The 26,522-nt window shown below is 38.6% G+C and overlaps 1 protein-coding gene across 2 annotated transcripts in view; it reads right to left on the bottom strand.

Moving 5' to 3' along the window:
• stat5a (signal transducer and activator of transcription 5a) overlaps window positions 1-26,522 on the bottom strand; it is a 134,321-nt gene that overhangs the window by 56,695 nt on the left and 51,104 nt on the right. For both annotated transcript variants that reach the window (XM_017725282.2, XM_017725281.2), the window contains one exon: window positions 4,368-4,432. The gene's annotated coding sequence lies outside the window, so the exon portion shown is untranslated. The remainder of the gene's footprint in view (window positions 1-4,367; window positions 4,433-26,522) is intronic.

Genomic DNA, 26,522 nt, shown 5'->3' with positions numbered 1-26,522 from the left:
CTTAAACTGTCATAGTTATCAAACAAAATGGACAAAGTACAATCGATATACGTAAAGCACAAATCAGTGGCTAGATGAGCAGACATACAGACAAAAAGCTGGGCAGCCTTGCCCATCAATTGGGATGACTTTAGCTGAATAAAATTCATTAGCTTGGCCTGTCTGTCCACATCTCCTCTGCAGCAAGTCATCATTCTTCCAGACTGTTTGCAAAGAGCTACAAATTGAGCCCTAAATAGCAGGAAGTGGCCATTAAAAGAGAATAGAGGACAACAAAGTGTCTCCAATGGAGATCCATTGGAAAGTCCGGCACGAGAAGCAGAAACATGGGTATAATTCACTTGTGTTTTGTACACCGAGTGAATGATTCATTTATATATAGAGGAAGCTAAATTATACTCTTTAAAAGCAGACTTCTGGACAGCTGAATGTAAGTGCTTGTTTAACTGTCTTCTTTCATGACTGGCTAGAAGATTAATGGTGTAGTCATTTTCATGGGAGAATTAAATTTATCTATTAAATATAACATTCACTAGACCACATAACTTCAACAAGTACATTTGACATTTACTGAAGATTATTAAAGCCATTAGCGTTAATATTGAGAAAGTTTGCAGCAACCCCACCTTTCATCAAGAGAAACACTAAGCTAGCTCAGAGACCCTCCCGATAATGTGTTTTACTCTGAAATATGTCACTCACAGTATGAAAGAAAAACATGTTCTGACTTTAACTGACTCTAACCCATGCTGACTTTAAGACACACTATATATCGCTGAGAAAACCTTCTCCAAAATTCTCCAAAATGACAACTTTATAGGAGAAAACATCTGCATTAATTTTAATCCAAGTCAATGGAACCAGACATGTTTCCAAGTAATTTTGGGCCATTTCTTTTGGTTGGTTCATCATGAAATGTACATACAATATTAAGAGCAATATATCATACACACATTTTATTTTTATTGTTTAAGTTCAGCAAAAAAACAGTAATTGTGTATAAAAATGTGCAAAAGTGTGTTCTCTATACAGGATGTGTTAACTTCTTTTTACTTAGAAAGTCAACAAACCATGGAAATTGATAAGGGGTGCTTAGATTTAACTGATAACATCATCAAGTGTTATTTGAGTATTATTTAGTTGAACCTAGCACCAGGTCTTAAAAGCAATTTGGCTATTGGCTGTTCTCTGTGTGAACATTAGTACCCTGGTGGGATTTAAATTTTTGGGGCAAAAGTGGTTTTAGAGGATAAAATAAACCCCACCAGAATGTCAGCAGGTCACTGCATTTAAAATAATGTATTAATATAGGCACTTCTGTAAAGGCGTGATCATAGAGCTTGTCTCTGCTCTTCTAGTTACGTCTCATCATATCAAGAGCTGAGTGAGATCTATTTCCTGTAGCTCATTCTTCACGCAGCAGTAGTAATGATGTGCTTCATAAGCTCCAATGGTGTTCTATCACTTCTTAAGACAAGTGCCACTTGAAAAGGATTCAGCAAACTGTACAACTGTAACCTTGGGCAATGAGTGAGAGGAGAGAGGACATAGATGCAGACAAAATGTAGCACACGCCTCTTATAACTGTGATTCAGGCCGTCACAGGCATGATATGAGAGTACAAAAAAGTGCAGACTTCAATCTTAGCTGCTAAAGCTTCAGGCCTGCTAGTTCTGGCACAAACTCCAAACAGCCATCCAGTCAGTAAACTCAGCAAATCTACTATACACACTGAAAAGCAAAGGTTCTTATAGGGTTCTTGACTTACATTCATACACAGTTGATCATTGTCAGGATTTACAAATATTTAACACTAATTTTAAATACTGTGTTTATCAGTTTGTTGTGAAATGAACTCATTTTATTTCCTGTAAAAATAAATACAAATATATACTTGTGTATTATTTATTTATTTGCACTTCTGCTCATGTTTATGTAAGTAGAGTAAATTGTGTATTTGAATTTTAAAATTCATACAACTGTATGCAAACGTTTGAACACCCCTTGTCAAATTACAAACTTTTTTTTTTTATATGATAAAGTTCCGCCACAGACAATAGCTTTTAAAATATGTGGCAAATTTTTCTGCCAGTTTTGGTGAACAGTTTCTATTTATTTGCTTCTCTAGTTTAACGTACTGGAAAAAAATAAAGAATAAAATAAGTGCAAAACAAAACATGTAATTTGACCAGGAACACACAAATGTCTGCATTCGACTGTTCTTAAAATATTCTGGGCAAAACATGGTCAATAAATATGATGTATGACAAATATGAAATTTCATAATTTCAAAGTAATGTTCTCTTAGGTACATTATACTGGATGCTGGAGTTGCATTACTTTTATAGATGTTATTTAAAAACATCTTTATTACACACTTCTAAGCATAAGGACCTAAGAATTGGTCAGCCAGTTTGCATTGAGGTCGCTGCAGTTACTGATTAATAAGCTTTAGCTTGTAATAAGCCTGGGGTTTTAAGGGGTTAATCTTCATTAAGTAGAAGGGTTTTCACACACACATTTTACATATGATTCAGTAAAAAAGTATCCACTGATGATGCTGTTCCTACCACTTTTAAAAAAAAAAATCTTAATTGATTCCATTCTACTTTTCGAATGTGTGAAATTGACAAATGTCTCTAAGACCATGTGGAAAAGTGCCTTTGGTTCTTCCTCAACATTATACTGACAAGTAATGCACTAGTGCACGGACAATAAATAAGAATTGATGTTATATATACTGAGATTATGAAAATGACAGTTGGATGCTAAGCTTTTTTCACTGACCAAAGGTGACCACAGAAGGTGAGTGCTGCTTGATTTTTTCAGATTTACCACTATTTTACTATTATCAACATAAACAAACATTATCATTAAACATTAAACATTATCAACATAAACAAACATTATCATTAAACATTATCAACATAAACAAAACATGTGTAGGCTCACTGGTCATTTTGAATAGTAAAAGAAATGGATGTGTATGCATTGTAGATGTCATGACCACTGGTTCACATCACTTCCACTGTAATGTGAAATCTGAATCAACCACAATGAATAACTGCATGATTTGAATTATGCAGAAGTTTCGAAAAATTCTCAGACAGGCTGACTTCTTTAGCGTTAACTGTGGCCAAGATCCAAGTGGTCAGCTCACTCCATGTAAATCCGCCGACTCAGCCATCTGGCTGTCACTCAAAAAGGAAGTTAAGTAGGGAACTGTGCAGCAGGAAGTTAACCTTATTTGAGACTCCACCTCTTCCTGTCCTGCATTACCACTATCAATCTGAGTGTCTGTTAGCTAAGGCACCTTTGGCACACACACACACACACACACATCAGTTTCCTAGCAGTACAACCACTCCTACACATGAAACACGAAGACGCACACAAACCACTGATTTCCAGTAACCACACGCACCCACAGAAGCATGTGCGCATGCACACACACACAAACACACATGTATTTGTATGACAACACAGAGGTGAAAACCATTCATTTCCAGTTAACTAACCACACATAGTCGTTTCCAGTTGACGCATTGTTGTGGTCAAGGGCCCTGAGTACTGCTGTGGTCTGACTGCTTGCACAAAAATCAGGTCATATTTTCCTATCAACTCACAAATTACCTTGCTGGACCACTGTGCTGACCATACTCATGTCCTTCCACACCCCTCCCTCAATAGTTCCATACTTTTGGGATTCTAGGCCGAGCTGAGCATTAAATGTATCACTCACAACAGTAAATATATCCTTGGGACAAAACCTCTTATCTCCAAAACAAGCAAAAACATTCAAAACTTTCATTTTAAGGTAATGTGACAAGATTGTATTTGTTTACGTGATTATATGGTTTTGGCACCCTGGTCAAATTTCATGTTTTCTTGCTTTTCTGAAAACGAGTTAACACATCCTCTACAGGGACCACCAGACTGCACATTTTTATACAATGTTTAATACACAGATTTATTTGCTGAATTTATCATATCTGGCAAAAAATACAATATAAAATGTGACCTGTGCAGAATTTAATCCACATTTAGTGTTTCATAATGCTTTTTTCATTCATGCTTTTTTCAAACATGATAAACTCAGCAAATAAATAGACACTGTGCACTAAAGTCTGCAGAAAATGTTATATTTGTTCTCTGAACAGGATGGGTCTTATTTTCACTTGGAAAATCAACAAACAGGATAACTTGACCCGATTCGTTCAAACGTTTCTCTCAAAATTACTATCACTTTCTATTCCACTGTAGCACTGCTGTTTCCTCTTTTGCCGTTTTTTTTTCTCTCTTGTCATTCTACATTGGTTTTTCTCTTCAAATACACACAAACATCAGTACATTCACTCCTTTCTTACCTCTAGTCTTCAGCCCTTTGTTACCATGTAAGAGTAGGAACTGCTGAAGTGAAGCACTGCAAAATCTGAGAGAGATGGAGAGAGAGAGAGAAAGATCAAAAATCCAATTCAGTCAATAATAACCACAGAGGAGGATACAAAGTCTGAACTGTCAGCTGTCAATCACACACACACACACACACACACACACACACACACACACACACACACACACACACACACACACACACACAGACTTGATGAGAATCTGTGCTTGATTAGGGTCAAAGCATGACAGATACTTCCTGTCTCTTCTGTTCCTCTCTCTCTCTCTCTCTCTCTCTCTCTCTCTCTCTCTCTCTCTCTCTCTCTCTAGCTCTCCCTTCTGTCTTTATGTTTCTTTCACTTATCTCTCTCTCTTTACTTATCCTCATTCTCTCTGTCATTCCCTTTTTATTTTTCTGTCTCCCACTCTGGCTTGTTCTCTTTCTATCTGTCCTTCTCTCACTCACTTTCTGCTTTCTCTCTCTTCCCCCTCCCTCTTCTCTGTATCTCTCTCTACTGTCCATTATCATCATTTTTTATCTATTGCTCTCATCCACCCTCTTTCTCCCCCTTGTTCTCTTTACCACTCTTTCTCTGTATCTCTCTCTTGTCCACCCTCTCTTTCACCTATTGTTCTCTGTATGTCTCTTATCTACTCTCTCTTTTCCTTTTCTTTCTCTGTATCTTTACCCTTCTTTCTCCTGTCTCTTTCTTTCTTCTTTCTCTCTCTCTTGCCCTCTCCTTCCCTTTTCTTTCTCTTTCTTCTTTCTCTCTCTCTCTCTCTCTCGCCCTCTCCTTCCCTTTTCTTTCTCTCTCTCTCTCTCTCTCTCTCTCTCTCTCTCTCTCTCTCTCTTTACAGTTACATGATATTGGGCAACACAAAGAGAAAGAGAGGGAAAGAGAGGAAGGAAGAGAAAGAGAGAGAGAGAAACAGAGAAAAAGGGAAATGTACAGTATCACTCAAGCCTGAAACCGCTACAGAAACATTTCTGCTCTCTGTGACTCTCTGTTGATGTCTGTTGTAAAGTGCTGCTGAACTGAACTACATGAGTTTGCATTCAAAGAAAGTGGCTGAATATATAGACAAAACTCTACACTCTGCATACAGATGTGAGGCTTTATCAATAAATGAGACTGCTTCAATATATCTTATATTACGAGGCAGGGCTTTGGATGCACACTGTGAAATTATAGGCTGCTTTTGGTACTGTTGTAGCAGGAAATAAAGCATGAAGGAGGAACACAGATCCCAGACTGAAGAAAAGTGAAGAGGGCTCAGTTAGGTTACACAGCCCTGATTCCATACTAAGGCCCAACTCATATATTGAGTCTGTTTAATTCTAAGGAACAAAATTAGGCTAGAAAATATGTACAAATTAAGTATGATTGTTTTTGTACATACAACCATACAAACATCAAAAAGGGACAAAAAATGAAAAGCAAGTAAAGTGTAGGATATGGGCTCTTTGGAAAAAAGAATTCTACTCCAGCCCTGCACATGTTGAATGACGTCATGTACATGTGACAAGTCTGGAAGCTTCAAAGGGTCTAACACCCGGCCTGCAAAAACATCTAGGTCAAACAATGAAAATCATATTCATATAAGTTGGGTCCTTTTACATTCCACTACATCTAGAGCACTGTCCAAGCCAACTGTACACTCCACACTGTCTGAGCGCTGTTTATATCTAATGAGATTAAACTGCACCACCTGGCATCACTTCTTACAACATGCTCAACGACACACAGACATCAACAAAAGAAAGAAACTTTTATCTACTGACAGAATGGTCATATTCACTGATTGCTCTGTGATAAGATTTAGCGCATCAAACTGACTCTACACTACATTGCGGAACTGGTCGATACATAATGAGCACCAAACACCTGCATGGCTCATTAAAAGAGATACAGTCAGGTTTTCCTTGTGGTGTAGCTGTCTAAGGCTTTGCTCTGTTGTTGGGCAGTCATACTTGAATCTAGTGGATGAATTGGCAATTCAAGGCTAATTTCCATTGTGGTGCAAGACAATGAGAAAGAGGGTGATAGAAAAGCTGTAGGAAAAGACAGAGGTTTACAGTGTTACAGGTTGATAGGCAAGCATTTTTCTCACTGATGTTCAAAACTACATTCCACTTGTATTGGTTTCAGGGAAGCTGGAAGTTAATCACATAGGACTGAAGTCACATATCAAAATGGAAATTTGCCAAATGAACTATTCAGAGGTGGAACAATGACTAAAAATGCTTTTATTAGCTTTTTTTTAATGTGACACTTCTATTCTGCTGATATATACATATGTAACTCCAACAAAAATATTGTATTGTGATATGTATTGTGTATGGTGAAAATGTTTATGACATCACAAAAAACAACAAATTAAAACTGTTGGCAACTTTTGTCTATATGGATTATATATATATATATATATATATATATATATATATATATATATATATATATATATATAAATAATATACTGCTTGTTTTATAAATGAAAATTCATACCTAAAAATTTGGTAGGTATCTTGATTTTCACCCAGTTCTGCTTCTAGCATGTTCACAGTTGGTGGGATTGAAACTGACCCCGAAAGCCTAAGAACACGCTCACTGACCCTGACCATGACCTTACGCACTCCACAAACCTAGCCGGGATTAGAAATGCAGGCCAGGATTATGTAATCTGAATGAGATTGAAACCTGCGAGAGATCTATGGCAAGAGATTCCACACGACTATGTATGTGTGTGTGTGTGTGTGTTTGACCTGTAGAGAGACAGGAACTCATGTGCTAAGTGTGAGAAAGCTGTCAGACGTAGGAGAGACGCAATCTGATATGTGGACAGTGTGTCTAATGAGAACTCTGATTTTTAATAATTCAATGTTATTCATTTTGAATTATATTTCTTTAAACACAGTCATATAAAACATTTAAAATATCCTTGGTTAAATAATATATTTTGCTGTTTTTCTGAAGTTAACACATCCTCTTAAATATGCCATTTTTCCTGCAAATTTAGTGCACAACTATTTATTTGCTGAGTTTAACTCACTGGTTTAACTCAATAAAATGTACCACCAGATTTTCCCAGGGCCCAGTTTACGTAGGATTTTCCTCCCAATATGTTAAATTCAATAAATACAACCCCAATTCCAATGAAGTTGGGCTGTTGTATAAAACATAAATAAAAACAGAATATGATGATTTGCAAATCCTTTTCAACCTACATTCAATTGAATACACTACAAAGACAAGATATTTAATGTTCAAACAGATAAACTTCAGATAAACAGATAAATATTCACTTATTTTGAATATCTTGTCTTTGTAGTGTATTCAATTGAATATAAGTTGAAAAGGATTTGCAAATCATCGTATTCTGTTTTTAATTTGTTTTACACAACGTCCCAACTTCACTGGAATTGGGGTTATAAACAGTAACTGTGCATTAAATGTCCATTGTGTTCTCTGCATAACTTACACATAAAAGTTTGCAAATGACTGTAGATGCGAATAGCACATTGTTATATATATATAATTACAGTGCAACTACACTGCAGTTCAGTTATTGCAGTTAAAAAGTACAGTTTATAATATGCTAGATTATTCATTAAGTTTTACTTGTGAATATTTAACTTAATAATACAGAGCTTTTGAACTGACAATCACGCAAAGTATATTCAGTTCCAAAATATACATGCACTGGTCTTCTAGGTGAAAAAAAGATCTGGAGATTAATTTATATAAAATAATCATCTACAAATCACAATCTCAATGCTAAATGCTAAAAATCTGAATTAGAAATTTTCCCCAAATTGTTCAGCCATACTAAATGGAGAATGGCTTTGTGTTTGCCTGAAACACAGTTACAGCACATGCCTCCCCACAATAAAATGCATCAGCATGTGGAATTGGAGCTTTCTGCGTTCCACCTTGTTTTCTATCACTATATAAAATAAGCTCCTTGCTTGCTGACAAAGAGTGGATTAAACAGCAGAAACAGACACTGTTTCTGTCTTGGCCTTTAAGGTCTACACTCTAATCTATTTTTATTAGGTTGAATGGGAATCTTGCCAACATGCTGTAGAGAAAGTTCAAACATTTCAAGGCAATATTCAGATTACACAAATGCAAACACACCCACCCACCCACACACACACACACATATGCACGCACACATATATGCACACATGCATGCACACACACCCCTGCACAACAACTTTCTGCCAAATGTCCAAACAGCATTTCTAATTCTTCCCACCCCTCCAGCTATCAAGACTAATACAATAAACTAACATCTCTATCTGTCTCTCTCTCCTTCTCTCCTCTCTCTTCTCCATTTCTCTTACTCTGACCATCTCTGTCTTCACTCCCTCTCTCTTTCTACGAATAAAAGCATATTTATGGTCAGTGTGGATGTACAGATGTTTTCAGAGAGACAGAGAGAGAAAGAACAAGAAAGATAATAAGATTATTATTATAATTATAATTATTATTATAAAAGAGAAAATAAAGAGAAAAGAGCGAGAGAAAACAAGAAAGAGAAGAGAAAGGACAATTATAGGAACAAAAAGAGGGAGAACCAGAGAGAGACAGAATGAAAGAGAGGGAGAGAGAGAGATAAAAAGAGAATGAGAGTGAGACAGAGGGAAAGGGGAACGAGGAGAGAGAGGAGGAAACACAGGGAGTAATAAAGGCTCAGTGAGTGTCCTCGCTGTGCTCTCACACAGAGCTCCTGAAGAAGAGAGAAGCAGTGAAGGAGGAGAGAATCGATACCAGCTCACTTGTTTTCTCCTCTGACAGATCAATGCTTGTTTTCCTGTGTTCAAGAAAATAAGCTTCCTTTTCTGCAACTCAAAATTACAGCCAAACACAGAGGATGAAGACACAGTGTGTATTAATTTTCTCATTTTTCCTCGTCCTATAAATCTACCTTTTAGAGATACGAGGCTTTGCTCTGACAGCAGCATTATGTTAACCTGAAGCACATATTTTAACATATTTAACAAAAATTAAGCACCTGCACTCAAATTTCAATTCATGTCCAGTATCAATAATAAATCTATGATAAATTCAGATTCAGTTTTTCTTTGTTTTTTACTATATATAAAAAAAAAAAAAAAGAGTCCCATCAAGGCCATGACAAGACTCTGTTAGAGCCTTATACCAAACTTAAAAGAACTAAAAGAAGTCATACGAATGAGGGTACGTGCACATGCATCCAAACCAAACACATATATCTGGTTAACATGACTGAAATATCATTTTGTGACCAGGAGTATTGAAAATATTCACACTATTCAAATTTCAAACTGCAACATATTATGAATATTATTATTATAAATTATATAAATTATAAATATATATTATTATATATTATATAAAGGAATGGTTAGGGTTAGTGTAAGAACATGCAATCATGGTGATGAATGCTGAGATAATTAAAGTCTAATCTCTGTGACATATGGCCACTTCTCACTGACAATGGTTTGCGTCATCAGTCATGCATTTTAGACATTTACCAGCAGCTGCTCATTGATGTCTATTGTAAATGAGTTTGAATCAACAGGTTTTATGTGCTTTGCTAAGCAGAGGGAAACATGTCAGGCTTGTTGTTCATGGTAATCATTCAATCTTTACTACAGATGCAGGATTAGCTTGAAAGATACTGGAGATTTCCTGTAAAATGTGTTCGGCTTATGATATTGGACACCGAACTAGTAAATAGAGGTTTAATGGCTTTATGATGGTATAAAGAGATAATATCGATGTTTAATTTCATCGTCCGCTTCTACTTCTCACTGTCTGTGTAGGAGTCTATGAGGGGGTGTGTGCATGCATAAGTATGTATTTGTGTGTGCTCTATATCATTAAAAGGTCATCCTAGCTGGGCTCTCCAATGCGTGTGTGGGTGTGTGTGAGTTCACATTTGTTTGCTGTCTGTCATTAGATATTTGATCAAGGAAGACAAGCCATGCAGGTGTGCATTTACATCATGCCTATAAATACTTCCATCACTCCACAGTATGAAAACTATGTACGTCCACACAAAGTACAATTAAAAAAAGGGAAGACAAATGTTTAACCATTACATTTACTTGCAGATGACTACTTGCTAATACATTCCAGAGCTGTAAATCTCTGATTGCTTCAGTAAACAATTAGGAAATGATTTTGTGCACTATAAGATCTTAAACTTCTCAGCTATTTGATATTATCACAATGTTTAAAGGGGAATTACGCTATTTTTCAACATTACTGTATAAATAAATCATTAAGATGTAAAACATGTCATCTCAAGAGGTTCGATGTGAAACATTCAATTTTAGAGAGGTGTACACAGTTAGAATTGTTCACAGTGGTGGTGATAGGAACCACATGTCCGAAGAGTTTGCCTCTGAACGTGTCTGAAAGCTCCCTCAATAAAACAGCTACTGCATAAAATGATGACTAATTTATTGCTTGATGCTACTGTATGTCACTGTATTGCAATAACTTTGGGGTTTTTATAATCGATTGATGGCAAAGGGGTACATGCAGAGTGTTGTAAGGCAAACTAGTCTCTAAAGAAAACTTATTTCTTCATATTTTATTTATTCTCTATTTTACCATTATCAGCATTACATACAAAATCAGAAGGCATGTGTAGGTCCACAGGTGATTTTGAATAGCAAAAAAAATCTGGTAGACTCCTGGTTCCGATCACCTGCACTGTGGTTATTTTCTTCTACAATGCATCAATTCACATCAAAACACTCCGCAAGGCTTTGTTTAAATCTCAACAATAGAATTACAGGCAATTTTAAAGACATGGTGAAATTCCCCTTTTATAATAGACTGAATACAAACTGTGACTGAAGGAACTGTTAACACAGTACAGACAAAAAACATTTCACACTTATTTTTACAGATATTTTATATCCTAAAATAGTCTGAGATTTTCATTTTGGCCAGAAAATAAGGGCATATTTCACTGAATATAACTGAATTATTATAAATGGTTATAACTGCTTACAACATTCCAAACATGATGCATTTGAATGGTCATTCATTTCCATATGCCTAATGCATAAAGAAATAAATATAAGCCAAAAAGGAATACATTTAAACTTTTACAATTAGAAATACTTTTTTACATAAACTGAAAAAAGCCAATACTACTAGAAGTCCCAGAAATACCTTTTCAGAAATATCAGCAGTAGGGTTAGGTTTTTTTCTTATTTTTTTTATTCAATCCTGTCAAACTATCAGTAGTATCAACCAATTCTGTATTATTTCATATCAAATAAATTCAGTGCCATATTTTAATACTAAAGTCTTCAGTCTGATTAGCATTCCTGAGCCAATAACTTGCTTACTAGGCTGATGAGTGACTAAATTACATTTCGCATTGTGGTATTAACCTCAGCACTTCTCGATTAGTCTGCAATCCCTTGTGGTCGGTAAATTAACCCACTTCCAGCACCTCACACTTATTTCTTATGCCACATCCATTTTGTGCTTTTAACTTCAAAGAAGGTACTGAAAAAGGATCAACTGTCAATGAATGATGCCCAGAAGTAGACAGCCTCCATACTTACTAAAAGAATAAGCAAGCCACTTCAGCCACGTTGAGGAGACAGTACATAAAGATAAACAGAAGTAAAAAGGGAAAAAAAAGAACCTTAAATGACATTTATATGATTTAATCTTTAATGTTATACATCACTTTTTTCGTTTTAGTTCATTTCTCTCAGATTTACATTAAACCTGTTTTAAAAAGCTTGTTTGAATGGTCTAATGCAGCAATTCAATTCACCTGCAGAGAACAAATTACCCTCCACTGTCTGATTACTGACTTAAGAACTTCCTGTGCACGTAACCATGGTGACAAACACGCCACTCACAAATCAGCACAGCTACCTCTAACCTCTGGTTACCGTGGAGACGAAGAGCGCTTGCAAAAGGTGCATTACAGCCCAGAGGCTATCAGACAGAAAAAACATGCATGTACAGACCAGACAGGAACATTTAGCTTTAACACCCTTTTGACTTTTATTGGTCAGCAGTATGAAGACCAAGCCTGAACTTTTATGAATCCACATAAACACACACTCCTAGTGCACCACTCTGACAAATTAAATCTTCAAACAGGTGAAACGCTTGTCCCCAGGACTTCACGTGTTTGAGTGTGTACGTGGTATGTTCTCATTCTCGCTCTCCAGTCAAGCTTCATTAATAACACTGACCTAACAGCTGGGTGTAAAATTAACTGCTTAACTAACATCTCTGCTGTCCTTTCCTATGCAACCTCAAGTACAACAACACTAACACACAATGTCAAGTCATATGCATGTCCCATATGTTTTATTTAAAATTTTATATTTTTATATCGCATTGCAAATGAAAGGGCACCCCCAGTTTAGTCCAAAGGAGGGCTGACTTACTGATTGATATATAGTTCCTGTAGGTAATAATAAAACATTCCACATGTAAATATACATAAAGTGTTTTGGATTACTTAGATCACATGCGAAGCAGAAAGTGCAACCATTTAAGACTGAACTTTGGGAGAAAAGATATCTGCAGATTTTTTTGAAAAACTGAAAGCAAGTCTTCAGGAAGCAATGGAAGCTGTAATTTAAAGGTATGGTAGACACATTACATAGTGAAAAATCGGTTTAATTTTCTGTTAAATATATATTTTCAGCTTTTTCCTTACACTGAAAAATGAAAAACATAACGACCATGTGACTGGAAATTAAACATGATTGAATGGTGAGCTCTGCACAGTTCTGTATATGTAAGTATTTAAATGCTAGGAGGGGTCAGAAAAGGTGCTAGGAATGCAGTATTCCAAAGGACAAATGCCTGAATTCAAAGAACTCCAGTCCAAAAAGACCACTGCATGTAACACAAGCATGAAGAATGGCTGACTAATGCCAGAAAGACATCCTCAGACATGCTTTATGTAACCAGCAAATCAACATCAATAGTGACATCTTTTAGCTATACATATTTCACACCTCTTATAACGTCAATGTGAATGGGCGAGGCTAAACTTCTGTAGGGTTTAATAAGCAAATACATTGATATTGTTGAAATAAAACCTCATATCTACACTGATATTTTTCACTTTTTTTACATCATCTGAAAATGCCAGCTGCTCTTTGCGATGTGTAAAAATCACATGATTAATGAACTAATAAAAATGGGCCAAAATCTCGTTACATGAACTCACCTTACAAGAATGTTTTTTCCTTCTCCCAAAAAGTTACTATTTTGGAGATTCAAAGCTTTGATCCCACAATGATGATGTATCTGCTTATTTAACACTACAGCAATCTTAGCTCTGCTTATTCATGAATTCATTGAAGTTAGTAGGAGTATTTATTGCTGGCCTGCATTTTGAGAGATATACAATACAGGACAGCCAACCACAACAGAGATGAGAAACTCTCAGGGCCTTCTAGGCTTTTAGAAAAGGCTTAATATTCTCTGTGTAATAAAATCATGTCTGAAATTTGCAGTGCATATTTATTTAATACAATAATCATGCTTGTTGTTAAACCCTGCAAGTATTATATTATTACGCCTTTTCTGTGTGGAGTTTGCATGTTCTCCTTCTGGTTTCCTCCCACAGTCCAAAGACATGCAGTCAGGCCAGTTGGACATGCTAAATTGCCCCTAGGTGTGAGTGTGTGAGTGACTGTCTGTGTCTGTCTGTCTGCCCTGCGATGGACTGGCGACCTGTCCAGGGTGTATCCTGCCTTCCACCCGAAGACTGCTGGGATAGGCTCCAGCATCCCCCCGTGACCCTGACGGAGAAGCGGCTTAGAAAATGGATGGATGGATGGATGGATGGATGTTTTGATTGGAAACAAAAGGGTTAAACAAAAAAATGGCCAATCAGAATGACTTTTTTCTGGCATGATATCTAGGTAAATAAAGCCATGGAAACTCTCCCATTGGTTAAGACTTTAGGAGCTGTTCTGATGCCCTAATGTACCAGATTAACTACAAACTAACCTAAATAGAAAGTGATAGTTGAATAAACCAATCACATTTTGATTTACAATAAATGGGAACAATTTTGTGAGAAAAAATGCCACTCTAGGCCTTGTGGAAGTTCTAGGCACAGGTTAATCTAACTACGAGACAAGAAAAAGAGAACATACAGGGTTCTTTACTAGTCTTTAGTCACTTTAAAACTGCTACAAGGTAAAATGTAAAGTACAGGTTAATTTCTGTTAAAATACTGTAAATTTAACATGAAATGTCTTTTATAATCTTCACATGTTCCTGTTTACCCTGCGACCCTGACAGAGAAGCGGCTTAGAAAATGGATGGATGGATGTTCCTGTTTAATGGAGAACAGCCAAAAATGTTCATCTGAATAACCATTAGCTTAGTGCTAGCCTATTACTAGAACAGGGTTGCTCCCTTAGCCTTAGCAAAGTTCCTGGACATTTGATCAGATGCTAGGTTTTCAAAATTCAAGTGGCTATGTTCATACTGTGGTCTAAGGAAGACAGATGTCAGGTCAGCTATAGAACCTTTTTCAGTTATTATGTGGCAGTGCTGGGTTCTGCCTACACACATCTCAACATTGGCATCACACCACTGTCCCTACACAGAGGGTAATCTGAACCTATCAAATCTACGCTCTGCATGCAAATGATTTGACTGGATTAAAAAGAAGCTTTCTAAACTTCATTAGACATTAAAATATAATGTAAATGCCTGAATTGAATGACGATCTTGGACAGACAACCAAAAAACCTATATGAGAATTCCTTAAGGGTGCTAGCTGAAATTAGCAGAGGTGCCCCAAACTCAAAGTCTAGCTTTAAAGTCATGGTTCATCACTGTTATTTACATATATCTGTTTTCAAGGCACATTAACTAAAACAGCCTCTTTATTTTTACTGGGATAAAGAGAGGCTGTATAATGATCACATTATTGTTTTACGTGTGATTATATCCACAAATGTCATAAGTGGACCTGAGGGAAATAATAAAAAGCAAGAAAATAGCATACAGCCCCTTTAAGTAAGTTCTAAAACTGCCAAATGTTTATATACCCAGTCGCTCCATATTACAACAGTTCCATCTTTTCTGGTTAGGAAAGCGTAAACACTGACAAATATTTCCCACTCGACAATGGCAATAACCTGAGGTCAGGGAGAAACCTGCGGCTCACACTTCAGCGCTCTTTCCTCGAAGACAAATATTATTTGGTGATATCACGGATGATGTGATAAAGCATGTGCTTGTGTGTGTGTGATGCTCTAATAAAGGGTCCTTTGTAAAGATAGCACTTAGCCCTGCTGGGCACTGACACAGCAACCCCCCCCCCCCCCCCCCCCCCCAAAAAAAAAAATCAGCATGTGCTATAAATATACTGCAGCAGATCATACTGCCGTGTGTGTGTTAGGGTGCATGTGTGCGTGTGTGTGTGTGTGTGTGTGTGGGGGGGGGGGGGGTGTCCCTGCTAGTCACTGTCTGAACATTTAAAAGGCTGTTGTAGCAGTTATTTCAACCCTGCATGCTGGATGGCATGACCAAAAGAAGAATGAGAAAGAATGCACACACATGCACATACACACGCATGACCAACATGTGACTGCAGATACTATATCAGTGACATTCCATGTACAGGAGAACACTACTTACAGACTCAGCTACTCAGTTCAAAGGTATAAAAAGTATTTTATAAAATATAAAATCTAATTGACAACAAAAAGTTTATGAACAGTTTTTTGACTGTGACTTTTCTTACAGACATATTAAGCTTTTATACTGTGTTTTTTAACGGAATTTGTGTGGATTTGTACACCAAAACCACTCTTAACGTTTTTTACATGTCCATTTTCCAACCTCTCTTCATTCCTAAGGTTTATTAGGCTTTTTGTTTTTTGTGATCAGGGCCTTGTCGTGGCGGAAGCGCATGTGTTGTCTAGGGATCTTCAGAGTTGGGAGAGCTCTTTGTCAGGAGCAATATGTTCCTGGTAGGGTCTCCCAGGGTGAACAGGTCTGGAGTGAAGACCCAGAGTAACACGATCAAAAAAAAAAAAAAAAAACACCATGAAAAAAACAGGCACAGAACACTGTGTACCCTGCCTGGGATAGGGTCACCTGGAGCCGGCCCTGTGGGTAGTGTCCCCCAGCGTGCGCCTGGTGGCTGGGCAGCCCACGTAACCCAGCTGGGCTCAGCCCGAAGAGGCAACGTGGGGGGCCATGTGGGCCCACCACCCACAAGGTCCAGCATGGGAGAGTGGTGCAGTGCTGCACAGGCAGTGGGAGATTGCAGGGGGGCCCTTGGCGGCCTAGTCCCTTGCGGCAGAAACTGGCTCTTGGCACGTGGAATGTAACCTCACTGGGGGGAAAAGAGCCAGAGCTTGTGCAGGAGGTTGAGAGGTACCAACTAGATACAGTTGGGCTCACCTCCACCCACAGTGTCGGCTCTGGAACCAAACTCCTTGAAAGTGGTTGGTCCTTGAAGGTATTCAGCCTTCTTGGAGCGAGTGGGTGGGGTTCTGGAAAGGGTCCCACCTACAGACTCCACAGTCTTACTAGGGGACTTCAATGCTCATGTTGGCAATGACTGGGAGACCTGGAGAGGCATGATTGGGAAGAACGGCCTGCCCGATCTAAACCCGAATGGTGAATTTGGATTGTCCATAACAAACACCAAATTCGAACACAAGGATGTTCATAAGTGTACATAGTACCAGAGCTCCTTGGGTCAGAGGTCAATGATCGCATTTGTTGTCGTTGTTCTGGACACTCAGGTAAAGAGAGGTGCTGATCTGTCAACTGATCACCATCTGGTGGTGAGTTGGATCAGATGGCAAGGAAAACTGATGGTCAGACCTGGTAGGCCCAAGTGAATAGTGAGGGTGTGCTGGGAATGAATGTCAGAGAGACCTGTTTAGAATGATTTCAACTCTCACCTCCAGGAGAGCTTTTATCATGTCCCGGGGGAGATAGGGTACATGGAGTCTGAAAGGACCCTGTTCAAAACCTCCATTGTGGAAGCTGCCAGGCATAGTTGTGGCCAAAAGCTTGTGGGTGCCTTGGGGGTAACCCAAGAACCCCCTGGTGGACACCAGTGGTGAGGGGGGCCATCAAGCTGAAGAAAGAGGCCTTTATGGACTGGATGGCCCGAAGGACTCCCGACTCAGCAGAGAGGTATCAACAGGCGAAAAAGGGGACAGCCGCAACGGTGGCAGAAGCCAAATCCAGGGCATGGGAGGAGTTTGGCGAAGCCGAAGAAAAAGACATCTGTCTGGCGACTCAGGAGTGGTCGTGGTGGCTTCGCCCAAGGTGTATTCACCAAGGGTGGAGAAACTCTGATTTCAAATGAGGATATTGTTGGTCGGGGAAAGAGCACTCTGAAGAACTCATTAATCCGGGAGACATACCTCCCTCACAGGAGTCAGGGCCGGAGGCCTCTGGCATGTCAAGCTCCATTTCCCTGGTGGAGGTCCCTGAGGTAGTTGGCAAGCTCTTCAGTGGCAAGGCACTGGGGGTGGATGAGATTCGTCCGGAGATGCTTAACTCTGGATATGGTGGGGCTATCATGGCTGACGCGCCTCTGCAATATTGCATGGACCTCAGGAACAGTACCCTTGGACTGGCAGACTGGGTTAGTGGTCCCCATTTTTAAAAAAGGGGACCGGACTGTGTGTGCCAACTATTGGGGCATCACACTGCTCAGCCTCCCTGGGAAAGTCTATGACAAGGTGCTGGAAAGGAGACTCCGACCTCAGATTGAGAAGGAACAATGCGGATTCCGTCCAGGCCGTGGAACAATGGACCAGCTTTTTACCCTCTCGCGGATTGTTGAGGGGGCATGGGAATTTGCCAACCCAGTCTACATGTGTTTTGTGGATTTGGAGAAGGCTTACGACTGGGTTCCCTGAGATATCTTGTGGGAGGTCCTCCAGGAGTATGGGGTACCGGGGCTACTACTCTGGGCCATTCGATCTCTGTACTCCCAGAGTGAGAGCTGTGTTCATATACTCAGCATTAAGTCGGACCCTTTCAGTATTAGCGTTGGGCTCCGGCAGGGTTGTGCCCTGTCTCCACTCTTGTTCGTGATATTCAAGGACAGGGTGTCAAGGCATAGTCAAGGTCAGGAGGGCATTATGTGTGGAGGCCGGAGGGTGGCATCTCTGCTGTTTGCAGACAATGTTGTTCTTTTGGCTGAATCACATGGTTGCCTCCAGCGCTCAGTGGAGGGGTTTGCAGCTGGAGGCAACTGTGAAGTGGTTGGTATGCAGATCAGCCCATCTGAGTCCATGGTCTTAGCCCGGAAAAGGATGGCATGCCCACTCCAGGTAAGGGGAAAGGACTTGCCCAGGTGGAGGAGTTTAAGTATCTCGGGGTCTTGTTCACGAGTGATGGGAAGAGGGATCGTGAGATCAGCCGCAGGCTGCGACAGGCGGCAGCAGTAATGCGGTCACTGTACCGGTCTGTAGTGGTGAAGAAGGAGCTGAGCCATAAGGCAAAGCTCTCTGTTTACCAGTTGGTCTACATCCCGACCCTCACCTATGGTCATGAGCTGTGACTAATGACCAAAAAAAAATGAGATTGCGAATACAAGCGGCGGAAATGAGCTTTCTTCGCAGGGTGGTGGGCTACACTCTATTTGATAGGTTGAGGAGCTCGGCCTTCCGGGAGGAGCTCGGAGTAGAGCCGCTACTCCTCTGCATTGAGAGGAGCCAGCTGAGGTGGTTCGGGCATCTGATTCGGATGCCCCCTGGACGCCTCCTGGTGGTACCAGGCACGGCCTACAGGGATAAGGCCTAGGAGCAGCTTGGGGTCACTGGAAATGAGCTGGAGGAAGTTGCAGGGGACACGTTCATCTGGGATTCTCTGCTCTGCCAACTGCTACCGTGACCCTATCTGGATTAAGCAGTCAACGACAACGACGATGATGATGATGATGATGAATATATGCAAATGAGCTCTATTCTGATTGGATGCCATGTATTGCGCCCCATTCAAAAAGCAGTCCTGATTAAAGAGTTCCTTAGGACTAAACTGCTGTAAACTGCATAGAAGGAGAAATGAGTAAACATGCTAGTGTTTGTGACATATTGCGATATACTAGTCGACAAAAACAACTAATGAGCCATTTGCAGCTAAATTGTCTTTATACAAATCACACAGACTGCAGAGTTAGTAGGTGAAAATGCTGTTTACATATTACATCACACACTCACATGTTTTGCTTAAGTAATGGAGGGAAAACTTCATGTCATAAAATGTAAAACTGAATTCACAAGATTTCATAAGCAAATTTACCAAACACAAAAAAGCAATAACCTTGTAAACAGAGATTGCTACCCATAAGACAAACATGTCAGTTGCTGTCTTTTAATCTACTATTCTCTTTTAAGGACATGATATCACTGTACTGCTGCTGAATTTGATTTATAAACAATGATCTAACAAAGCCAAACATCTGGAGACTCTTATTTGGTGTCAAAAACCACCAATTCGAGCAAACAAACATGTAAATCAGAATACACTGCACACTTCACCTTTTATGAGGTGGTGGAGGAAATGAAAAACTACCAATTGTATCTAAAGTTAATCAGGACAACCTTCTTTTTCAGTCACCCAGTAAATCATCTTCTGCTTATTTTCTTGTCTATTAATGCAGAGAAATCATTCAAAATAGCATTAGTTGATATGATCATGTGACACGTTATCAGCATTTTGACTGGTCATTTTGGGAAACTTGATTCACACAGTTGAAATACTTGCAACTTTTTGTGGCTGAGTATCATGTGAGTCTTGCTTCACATTATGCAACGGAGGTGCAAATGAGTTTTGTGTAGATTTGTTTTGCCTGTAAACTGCAAGTAAGCTTCACCATGTAAAACCAGACATTGTTTACATAGTGTGAGTTTTGGATTTTAAATATATAACTAATAAAAATTTAAACTATTTGGTTGTAAAGAAATCAGAATCAGCCATAAAATTGTTACCGTTATTCAGTAACAATGCTACACTGTGCATAAGCTCCAGGATAATATACTATAAATATCACGCTAATGCCAAACTCGAAGCAATCTAAAAGCAAGATCTGTAATTTGCTCTTTAGGTTTATATGAGTGTTTCTCTTTATCTCTGTTTGCGAGCCTCACTCACTCTCTCTGTGTTTATGCTTAAATAATATGATTACAGGCAGTAAACCCTATATACAGAGTATATGTATTTTTACGATAGGAAAGGCCAGGTGAATCTTGAGAGATCCTGCTTACTGCACACACTCCCACACATACATCTCTGTGGTTATTAAAAAATAAATAAATAAATAAGTGGCTTATGTTTTACTTTTTTTATCTGGCAGTGAAGACTAAGAGAAGGCAAAACAGCAAGAACAAGAAGAATGGACAATAAGCTTAAATGAACAGAGAGAACAGATGCAGTGGGCAGTCTGTGCTGCACAGGGAGCCACTACAGCACCTAATGTGAAGCAATCAGTAACATCATACATACGCATATGAAAGTTTTGGATTTCACCAGTATTATTAGCTAATTGCATGCCTTAAATTCAATATTATGGTCAGTTTAATGTATAACTCCAAAATGATCTGAATACATGTTGGGCATTCGCCAGTTGTTGGGACACTGGCTAGTTACGTTTCTGCCAACAGTGTGAAAACAGGCACCATCTACGTGAGAAAGAGGGGTGTGTGGGATTGATTGTTAACTTGTTTGATGCCCTGTATTTAAAATAAAGGGGTCACTAAAAGGTAAACAGAATATAGTTTGGCTTTTTAATGTAAAAGATTGTACAAAAAGAAAATCTAAAAATAACTGTTAAACCAAAAATGGGTGGAAAGGTCAATACATGGCTGTTTGTTTGAGCTACTGAATTACTGAATATGCGTTGTGACGCTGTAACAGATTAATGTTCTGTTTGAAATCAATGCCAAATTATGTCTAATTTCAAAATGATGGTTAGGGGCAGTATAGCAGTATTCTAAACATTAGAGCTTATTTTGGGCTCTTCAATGCACAATAAATGTGGTGAAAACTAAGTATGAAGATAAAGCACAATATTTTGAGTAAAGAGGAAAAATACTGCTCTGGGTCTTTACGGTCATGCAGACTTGTTGATGCAGTTCAGGACATAGCATGACTTACTGTAAACTATGTGAATGAACCATGTAGCTGAACACTGGGGGCAGACACAATGTCTTAGTTGAACATGTGGAGTAGGTGAAAAAGGGTAAATCTGATTTTAATTTGTCAGTGAAACAGTCTCTTAATATGCTGAACCACTGGTATCAACCCTTTAAAATGCAGGCTTATAATCTGGTTCAGTCTTATTTCATAACTACTTAATATTATGTCCTACAAACCAATAGCTTATTTTATTTGAAAATTAACATATGAGCTCCACTGGCATTGCTAAAAGATTTGCTTTACTGCACTTTAGACGATCAGACTGCAGTTTTAGTTGATAAATAACTTCTTAAAATTTGCCACGTCTTACATGGTAGACTGCAGCGTCTGCAGACAGCAGGTCTAGCCCAGGCTGACAAGTCTAGTTTATAGCTTCTTCTCTGTCTGTTCTCCTTGAAGTTTGGCACTTTGAGCGTCCAGTGAAAGATGTGTACTGGACTGGTCCAGAACCACACAGCCAAAATTTGAGTCAGCAAGAAGGATGTTTCTCTCAAACTCAAACTCAAACACACACACACACACACACACACACACACACACACACACACACACCCTCATGTCTGTGGCCTACACTGTTCCCTGAGGGTTACTGTGCGCACACACACATACACGCACCCACATACGCCTGCATGCACACTTGGGCTACATGGTCTGAACAAAAATACCATACAGTGATTAAATTGCAACATACACTACTATGTTTTTATGATTTAAAATAGTTTGATGTGTTATGTAATTATTGCTAAAGCTTTCTCTCTCAGATGGCACACAAATGTGAACACACACACACATGCCTGTATGCACACTTGGGTAACAAGAAGAGTTTAATGTCTTATGAAAATATTATAAAAAGCTTTAAATAAATAATTTATGTAAAAAAATTCTAAAAGCTAACATTTGCTGTACAGTCCATATGAAAAAGCTCCAAAAACATTATTATTAAAAACATCTTCAGATCCATCCACCTATTCAGCCGACAGCAGTTGAGCCTCTCCCATTCACGCAAGTTATAAGGAGTGTTTCAGCCTGGACTGCCTTTTGAACGAGACACAATCAGAATAGAGTTCTTTTACATATATTGAAGGGACAGTAACAAAAACAGCCGATTTAATTCTTAAGAGAGGTTGGAAAAGTCAAGTCTTTACTGTCATTCCTCAATATCATCCTCATGGTGTAACACACAACAGCAGCAGACTACACAGGACTGCATATAGTGCAGACACACAACATTGTTAATACTAGACAGAGCAAAACCTCGTATCCCCGTATTTTTGCCAAATTTCAGTTTTTGACATAATTTGAAAATGCTACCTGTCATTTACATTGTGTGTAAATTTCTTCAAGGATGGACCAAAAGAAACAGCTCAAAAAAAAAAGCTTACATTAAAAGTAAAGTAGGTTTTTTCTTCTCCTGTAAAGTCATCATTCTGGAGATAAGAGGTTTTGTTCTGACAGCAACCATACATGATACCCATTGGTCAGGATTCTTACAGCGCACTGTAAAACATTCAGTGATTGGTTAAAGGCTCATTTGCTTTTTGTGTCCTTCTGTGATATCAATATCATAAAAGCCAATACTGTTCTGATGATAAACAAATGTTAAATGACTTTTTCAGATTCAACACCTGAGTCTGATAAGCAGACAATCTGTCCATCATCAGGTGTCATTTACATTCATCACACACAGGAAGACAGATCATCACCCAGTCAGAGAGACGAACATACACAGCTGTTGTCTGTAGAAGGTGGGCTATATACTTCTTGTTGTTTACATCAGAAAGTTAAGCACATGCCAACTAAACATGAGATGTCTGTTTCCTCCACTGAAGCAGTTAATGAAGTCACTGAATCACATCCTGCGCTTGCAAAATCAAATCAAACTGAATGGCTCCAAACAAATCCTAATTGCCTTTGAATTGAATCGCCAATTGTTGGGATCGAATTAGGCCAAAGATTTACAGCCCTAATAACGGACATTTCAAATAGAAAAGTAAACCTTGAAAAAAAATGATTGGCTTCCACTACAAGGCTCCTTTTGTTTCACTATTAGGAAAAAGAGAACTGAACAGACGAGGGGTACAAAAATCTTAACACGCTCTTTACATCCCCAAACAAACAATTTATTGTAATTTTGGTGATTCTGAGTGTTAGATTAGTACGTAGTCCAGCACCTTAATTCTGCTGCTGTATCTCACCAAAAATGTCAGGTATTTGAAAATAAATACAAATTATCCCTCAGCACAAATGTGACTATAGCGAATGCTAGCAAGACAAAGAGAAGTTAAGGCCACCCCACACTGGACATCCAAAAGATCAACCTTTGTTTTAATCAAGGTCCACACGCTGGTGCTGACACTCCAAATTAACGTGCAGCAGTGCTCAGCCAGTGTTTTAGGTAAACAGCTAATGGTAATTTACCTCAGCTAAAATGACTAGTCTTTGTCAACTAATTTCTTTTCAGCTCAAAATCAGCCTGCCCAGCATTCTATAGCAGCACTCTGTTATGTGGAGCAAAAGTAATTCCCAAACTCTGTAAACATCATAGAGAGACACTGGAAATGAACTGAGAAAAAGACATACATACAGCGCTCTTAAATTATTTAAAATAGAGAAGGCAAAGCACCTACAGACAAATTTTTCTCCCTTTGATTTTATACAGTGGAGACAGAAACCAGGCCTAGTCAGTCTTGCTGCCATTTGTCTGAATGGAAAGTTTTATTTGACTACAGACAAAATAAAGAGTTGGTTGTTGAAGGGTGATGTGTTTTACTTTTTCTAACATATAAAGATACCAAAACCATACTGCTACTGTGGTCCAAAAACCATGATACGTAATGAACTGTGGGTCCACTATACCATTGCATCCCTAGATCCCTTCTTCAAAGGTTCATTAGTAAAGGCAAAGATTATATACACAACAATGGCCACTCAAAGAACTACATGAAAGCAATAATGGTTATTTGCTTAGTTAAATGGTTCTTCTGCACAACGCATGGCCTGCTGTACACCGCCCTTAACTGAAAAATGATTCTATATAACATCAAAAAGCGTTCTAGCAATTGTTACATTACAAGAACCATTTTGGCTAAGAGTGTACATTTAACTGATACTCGTATACAGAGCAACTTAGAAAACATGCAAACAAAGCCAGAGCACTACAAAGAACCTGGAAATACTGTAAGAACTGACAACCTGAGACAAGAGCCATGGCATAGCTTAAAGTAGCTAAATGAATACAAATATAGCTACTGAGGATAATGAATTAAGTGCAGCTTGCTTTTTGAAGTAACACAACATAAAGGTTAGGTGCAGAGGAAGAGAACAGAAATAAGCAAAATGACATTTGTTTGAAAAAAAAAAAACAATTTTTTTTAAATCCCAAAAAAATCAGCCAAATAAATTGGTCATTTGCTGATTTAGCTGTAATCAGAATTGGAATCAGCCCTAAACATATACGGTCAGTGCACCACTACCACAAGTACATAGACAGCAGGCGCCATAGGGCTTAAAGGTGATAGTGAGCCATTTCTGAAGGGGTGTAGTAAAGAATGTGATAATGAGTGACTGAAGAGTAAATAGTTCATATGATCATAATCTCTAACCGTCTTCAGTAGCTGAGTGACATCAAAAGATAGGGTAAGGTATCAGACTGCATGTATGGAGAGAGATGAAGAGAAAGATGGACTGACGTATGGAAAGAGAGAGAGAGAGAGAGAGAGAGAGAGAGAGAGAGAGAGAGAGAGAGAGAGACAGAGAGACTATGCGAGGGAGAGAAAGAGAGACTGCAGAGGAACTGGAGCAGAATCAAGCTAAAATTCCCAGATGGTCATAAAGTCAGGCGGTGCTGGAGCTCCACAGCAGCGCACAATATTCCAGCAAGGCCAATCACTAAACCTAACAGAGTCTTACAACTTAAACTTACCAAATTCCTCTATTAAAAACATCTAAAGCCAGGATTCATTCAGCTGCAGTCAAAGCCAGCCACACATAAGCAAACACTTACTGCATTACTCATGTACACTCATGTTTCTTGTTTATTTCTGTACAGTTCTCTTTGGAATTGATCTTTTAAGTAAGCACAAAGTGCCTGTAAATTATGCAGCTTTCTCCACAGTGAGAGGTTTATTATGTATTTCTGTTTTCTGTTGGGCCGCTGATCAGAAATCGTGCTAGCTGGAGCACACTATGTCTATAATGACTAAAGTAACTAGCAAATCACAAAAGTTAGAAATGTCAGCCAGAGGTTATGATGAAAACTGCAACAAATTTTAAAAAATATATTCAAAAACTATCTAGCAAAAGCAAGTCTCCTTCTTGGGGGCATAATCAGTTCTTTTTCTAATAGTGTTTTCAGATAAACTGTGAAATGGATGAAAATAAAATTACTTCTAAAGCTAGCTAAAACAAAACAACAGATCTCATTACAATGTTTTAAATAAACATTTAAACATTAATCAGTAATAAGCCTGGCGGCCCACGTGCTAATGAGAAGTAAGTAATGATTCTACATGACACAGTGAGCATGAACGAGGACACACCAACTATGGGAAAATAGCAGATACAAAACAAACTAAAAGCATTCACAAATCCATTATGGTTTAATAAGGATGAACTGCTTACAGACAAATGCTGCTGAAGGAACAAACAAATGCACTTCTGTCTTTGCCAGGTAACCTGGCAAAAAAAAGAAGGTTGAAGCAGAATAGAAAATGCTTTCCAAGAAACTTTAAATTCAGTGGAAAATGTGACAGAGACTAAGATCAAAGCAAAGGCATGGTTAACGGTCTCATAAAAAACAGCCTTTGTTTTAACTACAAATACAGCCACTGCCTGTCTTGGCAGTTACAACTGTAACGGCCGGGTTTAATAGCTTTGTGATAAACATGTACGATAAAACGTTGACAAAAGGGGAATTCCACCAATTTTTCTAAATTTCTGCAC

Source organism: Pygocentrus nattereri, chromosome 14 (genome assembly GCF_015220715.1).
Source record: "Pygocentrus nattereri isolate fPygNat1 chromosome 14, fPygNat1.pri, whole genome shotgun sequence".
Taxonomy (NCBI): Eukaryota; Metazoa; Chordata; class Actinopteri; order Characiformes; family Serrasalmidae; genus Pygocentrus; species Pygocentrus nattereri.
The sequence above is the reverse complement of the archived record's forward strand: the minus strand, read 5'-3'. Positions and strand labels throughout refer to the sequence as shown.